We start from the raw sequence: 9807 nt of genomic DNA on the forward strand, positions 1-9807 counted from the left end.
TCACCATGTTGCCCAGGCTGGTCTTGAACTGGTGGGCTTAAGTGATCCTCCCTGGCTAGGCCTCTCAAAGTGCTAGGACTACAGGCATGAGCCACCATGCCTGGCCCACTATGTATATCTAAACCTTTTAAAAAGTCGTATTAAAAAGTAACATGGGCCGGGCACGGTGGCTCACGCCTGTAATCCCAGCACTTTGGGAGGCTGCGGCAGGTGGATCACTTGAGGTCAGGAGTTCGAGACCAGCCTGGCCAACATAATGAAACCCCATTTCTTCTAAAATAGCCAAGGCCAGGCACAGTGGCTCACATCTGTAATCCCAGCACTTTGGGAGGCCGTGGTGGGCAGATCACTTTAGGTCAGGAGTTCGAGACCAGTTCGGTCAATATAGTGACACCCCATCTCTACTAAAAACACAAAAATTAGCCAGGCATGGTGGCACATGCCTATAATCCCAGCTACTCAGGAGGCTGAGGCAGAGCTGCTTGAGCCCAGGAGGCGAAGGCTGCAGTGAGCTGAGATCACACCACTGCACACTCCAGCCTAGGTGACAAAGCGAGACTCCGTCTCAAAAAAAAAAAAAAAAAAAAAAAAAAAAAAAATTAGCCAGGCATGGTGTAATTACATTCCTGTAATCCCAACTACTTGGGAAGCTGAGGTGGGAGAATCGCTTAAACCTGGGAGGGAGAGGTTGCAGTGAGCCAAGATTACGCCACTGTACTCCAGGCTGGGCGACAGAGTGAAAAAATAATAATAATAATAAAGGTAACATGAAATCTGTATTATAAAGTAAGCTTGTTTCTTGAGTGAGACCCTGTCTCAAAAAAAAAAAAAGTAACATGAAATCTGTATTATAAAGTAAGCTTGTTTCTTGCATTAGGGAAGAATAGACCTAATGCACCTCTGAAGTTCAAGAACACTGAATATTCTGGGAATGCCATTTCATACTGATTGAAGGAGGAATTTGCTGCTTATAATCTAAAGCTAATCAATTTGCAGTATCTGGTGTGTCAAGAAATGCCAATTGTTAACTATCAGTTAAATCAACTTTAGGTACCCTTATTCCATTACTACTTACAAGATACAAAACTGGAGTACTAATGGAGTATAAGAAAAATATATTTAGTCTTTGTCCCTGGTTCCTGCCAGAGCTCCTAAAACCCTTGGAATTTTCTGACTGTCTTTTGTTATTCATGAAGAGCCCTCTGGACCACATGCCAGAGTTTATGCTAACAAGGTGATTTCACATGGGCCCTTATAGTTTCCAGTGAAGGGCTAGCCAAGCCAGAAAGACCAAGCACATGATTAGACTTCAAAGCCCTACTTTCTGAGCTCTGGGGAGGGGAGGGCTAGCTAGAGACAGAGTTCAATCACCAATGGTCAATGACCATGCCTACGTAATGAATCCTCAATCAGAACTCCAAAACAATGAGGCTGGGAGAGCTTCCGGATTGGTAAATGCATTTATGAGCCAGGAGTGGCACACCAGAAGGGGCATGGAAGCTCTGCACCCCCCAATTCATACCTTGCCCTATGCGTCTCTTCCATTCAGCTGTTCCTGAGTTATAAATAAGTCCTTTATAACAAAACTGTAATCCTAAATATCATGCTTTCCTGAGCTCTGTGACTCATGCTAGCAAATTATCAAACCTGGGACGGGAAATCATGGGAACCTCCAAATTTATAGTCTGCTGGGCAGAAGTTCAGGTAACGTAGAAATATCCAATACCTGCAGCTGGCATCTGAAGTGGGGCAATTTTGAGAGAATGAGTAAGTAATATGTGGGATGTGAGGGTCTAGGGGCCCACACCTGTAATCCCAGCACTTTGAGAGGCCAAGGCAAGAGGATCACTTGAGGCAGGAATTTGAGACCAGCCTGGTCAACAAGACCCCATCTCCACAAAAAAAAATTTTTTTTAACTAGCCAGCCATGGTGGCGTGTGCCTCTGGTCCTAGCTACTTGGGAGGCTGAGGTGGGGAGATCACTTGAGGCCCGGAGTTTGAAATAACAGTGAGCTACGACAGTACCACTGCACTCCAGCCTGGGCGACAGGACGAGACCCTGTCTCTCAAAACAAAAAATGAAATAAACAGGTGGGGTCTGTGCTAACTACACACAGTAACAGAAATGCACTACTGGACACTCAATTGCTGCCCAAGAACTGCTGGAATGATATAATTAATAACCTCATTAAGAGGTTCACACTAAAACTAACCATTCTGATGCTCAGAAGCCACGTCTCTGCTTGATCTATTCATTAAATCTACACCTGTCACCAATTCAGAGCACGCTTGCAGGCTGGCACTAGTAGGAAATCAGGTCCTATGGACAGATCACAGTACCTGGTTGAATTTTTTTTTTTTTTTAAAGGAGAAAGACTAAACTAAATTGGCCTGCCAAAGAGAATGTGGATGTTGTAGAAATGTGAAGTAAAAAATGATTTTTTTTCTTTTTTTTTTTGAGATGGAGTCACTCTATCGCCCAGGCTGAACTGCTGTGGCGCGATCTCAGCTCACTGCAATGTCTTGCCACCCGGGTTCAAGCAATTCTCCTGCCTCAGCCTCCTGAATAGCTAGGATTAGAGGCGCCTGCCACCAAGCCCAGCTAATTTTTGTATTTTTAGTAGAGACGGGGTTTCACCATCTTGGCCAGGCTGGTCTTGAACTCCTGACCTCGTGATCCACCCACCTCGGCCTCCCAAAGTGCTGGGATTACTGGCGTGAGCTACCACACCCGGCCGATTTTCTTTAATTAGTAGTTTTTTCACATTACAGTTCCCATAAGAGAATCATTAATTACCTCAGTAATTGACATGTAACTGTTCTGTCTGGATAGCAAACATTGTTAAATGTCAAGAGCCACCACCCAGGGTTCTCTAACCCCACACTCTAACGGATACAAACAATTACAATCCCTCCTTTACCAACTTCTGATTTGTCAGAATAAAGCCCTAAGAGACAGGGATCTCGGGGAGCAGGGAATTGGCCAGCAGTCCGTAAAGATGATCGGTCTCCAAGATGGGAAGTTAAGTTGTCAGAGAGGAGTACGTGTAGGGTAGCTGGCCTTCAAGGGGGCACGGTGGTGATGATGGTGGTATTGTGGGCTGGGTGTGGAGAGAGGAGAAATGCCCATCAGTAGTCTACCTGGGAACAGGGATAACTCCGGATTATGGCTGATTAGTCCATCTTGGAGACCAGTTTGGCCAAAGCAGCCATTGTGTCCCTGTACTCATCCCTCTTAGGCAGAAATATCCTTTCCAGTTGGGGAAGAGAGGACTTGTGGTCAGAGACCTGCCAGCTCCAGAGGACCCTGTCCCCTTCTTGTGAATGGCGTTCCCTGGAGTTGGGCAATTTTGTGAGCCTGCTCCTTCCCTACCGTCTGTCCACAGTAAGTACGCTGTTAGTATTTTCCACCCTCTCCCAGCTAGACCACTGATGGGCATTTCTCCCCAGTCCACAATACCACCAGCCACTGTGCCCTCTCATAAGGCCAGCTACCCTACACAAGCTCATCTCCGACCACTGAACCTCCCATCTTAATTCTCTGGAAGTCTTTCGGCTTTTATCTTTCATAAAAAGTTAGGAAATTCTCAAGCAGAATGCTCCTCACCATGGGCATGAGATACACCAATTGTTTTGAGTAAATGACTGAACAAGTGACTATATCAAAAAAACAACTACATTTCTAAGAGAAAAAGAACCTGACAACATTCTCAAAAGTAGACACAGAGCATTCACTCTATCACTCCTCACTCTCTAATTCCACTTACTGAGAAGGAAGAAAATGTCATAACTGGGAAAAACACCTCCTCAAAGGGCTGGAGACTTCAGTGTGTCCCTGGATGCCGGCTTGTAGGACCCACACTGCTAGAGTCCCGGCACCCTCACTGTAAGGGTATTATTCACCTCCCCCTCCTGTTTAAAGAGCACTTACTAGGCAAGTCATTAAGTAGACACAAAGCAACTATTTAACTGAAAGCCAATTTGCTTTACAGATATTTAAAAAAAATAAGGAATGCATGTCCATGTTGGTTATTTCCACAGAGCTGTTCAAAAGCTGTTCTGTCCATGGATCCACCTGGATTTTCCTCCTCAGATTCCAGGGCAGGTCACAGGAAACTGAAGTCTGGTTCAGCACTTTGCACAGGTGTTTGAGAGCAGGCCCACTTGCTTATCTGAAAAACTTACAGTGCACTGGCCATTTTGGGGTTTGGTTTGGGGGAAAAAAGAAAACTTACAGGAATAATGTCTCAACTCCTATTTGAATGTAATATGGTCACTTTCAGAACTATTCTGAAGAAAAAAAGCCAACTCTCTATTAAGTATCCACAACCACTACTAAAACTAAGGAGACTCCCACCCCATTACCCATTAATAACTTCGCTTCACATATGCTTCACTATAAGGAGTCTTCTCTGAAAGATGAAGAGTTTGTGACAAAATGTTTGAGTACAGAACCCAAGAATACAGAGTCCAAACACCAAGGATTCAATTAAACTCAACTTTATCGGGTGCCTACACCGACTTGTTTGAGAGATACAGTGCAACAGAGAGAACAAGAATTAGTGCAGAGAAGGCCTGATTCTAGCCCTGCTGCTGCCTAGAGCTTGCTCTGTGACTTTAAGCATTTACTCATCTTTTTTTTTTTCTTTAAATGAGACAGGGTCTCACTCTGTCACCAAGGCTAGAGTGCAGTGGTGCGATCTCAGCTCACCGCAGCCAGACCTTTCTGGCTCAAGCAATCCTTCTGCCTCAGCCTCCCGAGCAGCTGACACTACAGGTGCACACCACCATGCCCAGCTCCTTTTTCTTATTTCTTGTAAAATGGGGTCTCACTGTGTTGCCCAGACTGGTCTCAAACTCCTGGGCTCAAGAGATTCTCCCGTTTCAGCCTCCCAAAGTACTGGGATTACAGGCATGCAGTGCACTACCACGCCCGGCCTACTCATTTTTCTTGATTTCTGTTTTCCCACTAAAAATCACCACGTTTCAACCTGTTTTCAGCCTCAGAACATTTTATTCAACTAGAATCTTATAGGGTAGCCCACCATAACAGAATATTACAGTTACTTTTCACAGACTGAAGTAGTAACATGAAACAGAAGGAAAACAGCAAAACCCCCTCATCCCTGCCACAAGCACACTTCAACGATGGCTGGAGAGGGCTCCTCCAAGCCCAGCTTGAAATAAACACCAGATATGCTAGGATTCTGCAAGGGTTTGACTTTTTCCTACTTTTCCTAAACTTCAGGAAGAGGAATTAACAGAATTCAATGTAGTAAAGCTATGACTTGAGACTCGTTCAGAATCAAAATTAAAGGACACATACTAATCCACTCTAAGCAAACACTGCATAGAGTTCAAACTCATCATGAATGATAGACAACTAAAAGCTGTCACCCAACTCTGCTGCTTGTGTGGAAACAATCTGCTACTAAAATAAAGGGGCAGGCCAGGTGTGGTGGCTCACGCCTGTAATCTCAGCACTTTGGGAGGCCGAGGCGGGCAGATCACTTGAGGTGAGGAGTTCAAGACCAGCCTGGGCAACACAGCAAAATCCCATCTCTATTAAAAATACAATAAATTAGTGGTGCGTGGTGGTGCAGGCCTGTAGTCCCAGCTACTCAGGAGGGCTGAGAGAGGAGGATCGCTTGAGCCTGGGAGGTCAAGGCTGCCGTGAGCCTTGATCGTGCCACTGCATTCCAGCCTGGGCCACAGAGAGACTCTGTCTCAAAAAATAAATGAATACATAATAGATAAAAAAGGGGCAGGTTTTTACAACACTTTCTCTTGGACCAACAGGCAGAAAGAGGGGCAGTGGCTCCGAGATGCTAAGCAGTCTCAAAAATGAAGAGTCCCACACTACACACTGCTGCTATCCGAGATCCTTAGTCATTCATCAGACCTGGTGTGAATCTGCAGGCCCAAGTGACAGAATTATTTCTAGTCACCAGGTCTTGCGGTTGAGCCCTCCAGCAGAGCAGGGCACAAAAGGATCAGGGATGATGCTTCCCAACACTATGCAATCCAAGCTTCTGTGTGGCAATTCAACAACATAGTATAGTTCAAAGGACACTCTTGAACAAGGTCAAGCCCTCAGGAAGGTAAGAGGAGTCATCGACATGTCTGCCTCTGCATGCAACCAGGCTGGTATCCAGGCACTGGGCACAGGTGACTTATTTTGCCACAAGAGCTAATCACTACCTCAAGACTGATTGACTAAGATTCCCTATTCTAATGTATGGTATTTAAAGAAGGTCTCATTTGCATACATCCTAAAGAGAATGATTTCCCTATCTGCCATTCTCTTCTTTCAACATATCACAACTTCAAAGAATAAGAGTTTGAGCCACTTCCAACCTTTTCTCTCATTTTCAGTGCAATTGGCCATCTGTATCAACAAGTTCTACATCGGCAGATTTGACCAACCATGGGTCAAAAATAATTGGAAAAAATACATAACAACAACACAATAATAAAAAATAATATGAATTTTTAAAAATACAGTACAGCAACTATTTACATACCACTTACATTGTATTTGGCTGTTGTTTTTGAGATGGAGTCTTGCTCTGTCACCTAGGTCGGGGGGCAGCAGCTCCATCATGGCTCACTACAGCCTCCACTTCCTGGGTTCAAGCAATTCTCCTGCCTTAGTCACCCCAGTAGCTGGGACTACAGGCACGCATCACCTTGCCTGGCTAAGTTTCTTAAATTTTTTGTAGAGATAGGGCCTGAAACGTTGCATAGGCTGGACTTGAACTCCTGGTCTCCAAGCAATTCTCCCACATAATGAAAAAAAAAGGGGGCAGGTATTTGTAGTAGCCTCCTAACGTGCTGGGATTACAGGAATGAGCCATCACACCCAACCTGTATTAGGTATAATAAGTAATCTGGAAATGCCTCCTAAGTCGCTGGGACTACAGATGTGCATCACCGCCACCACTCCCTGCACCTTCCCATATACGACCCACTTTATATAAGAGTCTTGATCATCTGAGAAATTTGGTATCCAAGGGGTCCAAAATTAATCCCCCAGGATACCAAGGGGATGTAGATATGTTCAGCTCTAGTTTATAATTATTCACTAATTAAACAGTCAAGTTCTGTGGTAATCTCTTCCCGACACCCAAAAGAATAGGATTCACCATCATCTAGAAAAATGGACATAAGAACTAGTGAAACTAGATTTGAACTGAAAGACACTAATTCAATTAACCCGACTCCATTGTGCAAAGAGCTTCAGAACAGTCTCAACATTTAGAGAGAACCGATTCTGGTTCACTGGTATCAACATCTATAAACAGACACAAAGAGATAATTTTACGTTATCAAGACCCGGGAAAACAGGAGTCACCACGTCATTACCATTGTTTCAATCTAAGTTACCACTTCTTCACCTCAAAACAACCGGCAGATAGTGCACAATTAAATCTCCTTACTACAGCACATAGAGACAGTCCCAGACTACTTCAAGTACTTACACAACCATTCTGTTTTTCACTTCCAGTATTTATTCAATAAATTACATGAGATATTCAATACTTCATTATAAAATAGGCTTGTTAGATGCATTTGCCCAACTGCAGGTTAATGTTCTTGGCATGTTTAAGGTAGGCTAGGCTATGACGTTCGGCAGGTGAGGTATATTAAATGCGTTTTTTACTTACAATATTTTCAACTTACGATAGGGTTATCAAAGGTAACCCCACTGTAATTCAAAGAGCATCAGTATACCAAAACAGTAGCAAAATCAGATCACCTTTAAGTCGTGTAATGCAATGTAAAACCACTTACCCACAACTCCAATAGCAAGTGGCATCAACTGGCTTTCTAGGTTGCCCACCTTTCAGAAGAGTTTGTCCAAAAGCCTGCAAAGTGTAAGAAACAAATCTACTGGTACCCTAAATTAAAAGGCCAGCTCAGCTCTGAAAATCCAATTTACCTAAATTTTCGGATTCTTTCCCCAAACACAGTTAGTAGCCAATGTAGGAGTCAATGGCTTCTCCTTGTGTTCAAGTCCCCTCCTACCCACCCGCCCCCTTTCAAAAATTAGAAAAGAGCCACCAGTCTCCAAACTGGCTGATGAAACTTCAGCCTACAGGATATTTTCATACTTCAGTTACAATAAACCATTGAAATGAAAATGAAGTGGAGAGAGCTTAGTAACCCAAGGGATAGAGCATTTTATACCCAGCAACAGCATATAAATTAAGTCCAAAATCTTTAACCTGGGCCAAAGCCAAATAATTAAGTTAATAAATCTCACTACCAATTATCTATTCCTTTGAGATACTCTAGTATGAAGAGTAGAAGTTGTTTGCCTGTTCCTAGCTGTTTACTTTAGTCATTTGCTTGCTAACTAAAAGACATTCTGTTTGCAGTCAAATCAGAATTAGTAATTCAGTACCAGGATCTACCTCGTCCCCTTCACTCCCCCCAGAACTGCCCAGAAAGCTCTGTTCAAGTTTTCGATAATCCTTCTACAGGTGCCACTAGAATACTGGAACCTAAAACAGGTGACAAGTCCTCAAATTCTGATTCGTTTTCCCCAAACACTAAAAGGTTTTATTTAGCATTTCTAATACTGAGTTTACTACAAATAGCCCAAGCAACATTTAAGTCTCTCAACCGCCTGGCTCAAAGAGCCAATTCACTCAAAGAACACACTAGTCACTGTTGTGGGGTTCAAAAGTAGAAAAAAGCATATTCTGTTTCGGCCCAGTGTGACATGGCTCAAGAGGGCCAAATCAAGGAGTCTTGATTGGGCCTCTCAAGTGGACAATCTGGTCAAGGTGAGGCTGAAAAGCAGCACACCATTAGAGATGAATGCCCCCAGCAGAAGGCAAAAGTAGGTTACATCCCTTGGTTACATGCCAGCCCAAAGATGCTGACACAGTGGTATTGAGCCCCACAATGGTCATTTATCTAATGTAATCCACTGAGTGAACTTTTAGCACCAACCTACACCTCAGCTGAGTGTTATTAGTCATCAGAAGGCCAAGACAAGAGTGCAACTATTGCAACATAAACTGCCTCCCTACAAAAGACAACTTGAAACTTAGATCCTGATGGTCATCTTGGTAGATGGACAAGGGTATATTATTAACACTTGCCCAATCCTTAAATTCAGGCAGAGCTGGAAACAAAGGAGGATTCGTACACTAGAACACATTCAGAGAACTTATTATGCAGTTTTAAATAGTAGCATATAAGCCAAAATAAGGAAAGAGGTGGGCCCTCAACTGAACATCCTGCTGAAAATCTGAACACTCAGCTTGAGATTTATTTGCCAGAAAAGACCCAGGTGACCACTGCCTCTTCCTCTCCCACTCAGCAGAGTGACTTTAATATGACAGTCCAACAGTACCTGCAAAAACAGTAACTGATAAGACCCTAGTTAAGGCAATAGAATTAATCAATAAGCAGCATCATTTTCTACTTCCTACTCCTTCTTGCTCTTAATTTGTTTGCCTACCTATTCTGAGCCCCACATCCACCTCTCTCACCTTATCGCCAACTCTCCCCTGTGGTCACTAAGCTCTGGCTATTACTCACCCAACCCATCCTCTTTCCACTACCTCCCACCTACCCTGACCCTTTCTTCCCATTCCCTGGAACTTGATAAACGCATTCCAGCCAGTTTCTGCACCAGCTGTTCCCTGAACCTGGAAGGATCTTCCCCTCATCTCTGGATGGCTGGCTCCTTATTTATACTTAAAGCTCAACTTAAGTGTCACCTCCTCAGAAAGGTCCTCTTTGACTGCATCTACAGTTAAGACACTTTCAATCACATCACTCTTTATTTTC

General features: G+C 43.7%; 1 protein-coding gene across 4 annotated transcripts in view; it reads right to left on the reverse strand.

The window, feature by feature from the left end:
- The window catches only part of DCUN1D3 (defective in cullin neddylation 1 domain containing 3), a 45611-nt gene that overhangs the window by 33724 nt on the left and 2080 nt on the right, over window positions 1-9807 (reverse strand). For 3 of the 4 annotated variants that reach the window (XM_037989779.2, XM_037989781.2, XM_037989780.2), the window contains exon 2: window positions 7795-7868. The exons of the other annotated variant lie outside the window; for it this stretch is intronic. The gene's annotated coding sequence lies outside the window, so the exon portion shown is untranslated. The remainder of the gene's footprint in view (window positions 1-7794; window positions 7869-9807) is intronic. 4 annotated transcript variants of the gene reach the window in all.

Source organism: Chlorocebus sabaeus, chromosome 5, assembly GCF_047675955.1.
Source record: "Chlorocebus sabaeus isolate Y175 chromosome 5, mChlSab1.0.hap1, whole genome shotgun sequence".
Classification (NCBI taxonomy): Eukaryota; Metazoa; Chordata; class Mammalia; order Primates; family Cercopithecidae; genus Chlorocebus; species Chlorocebus sabaeus.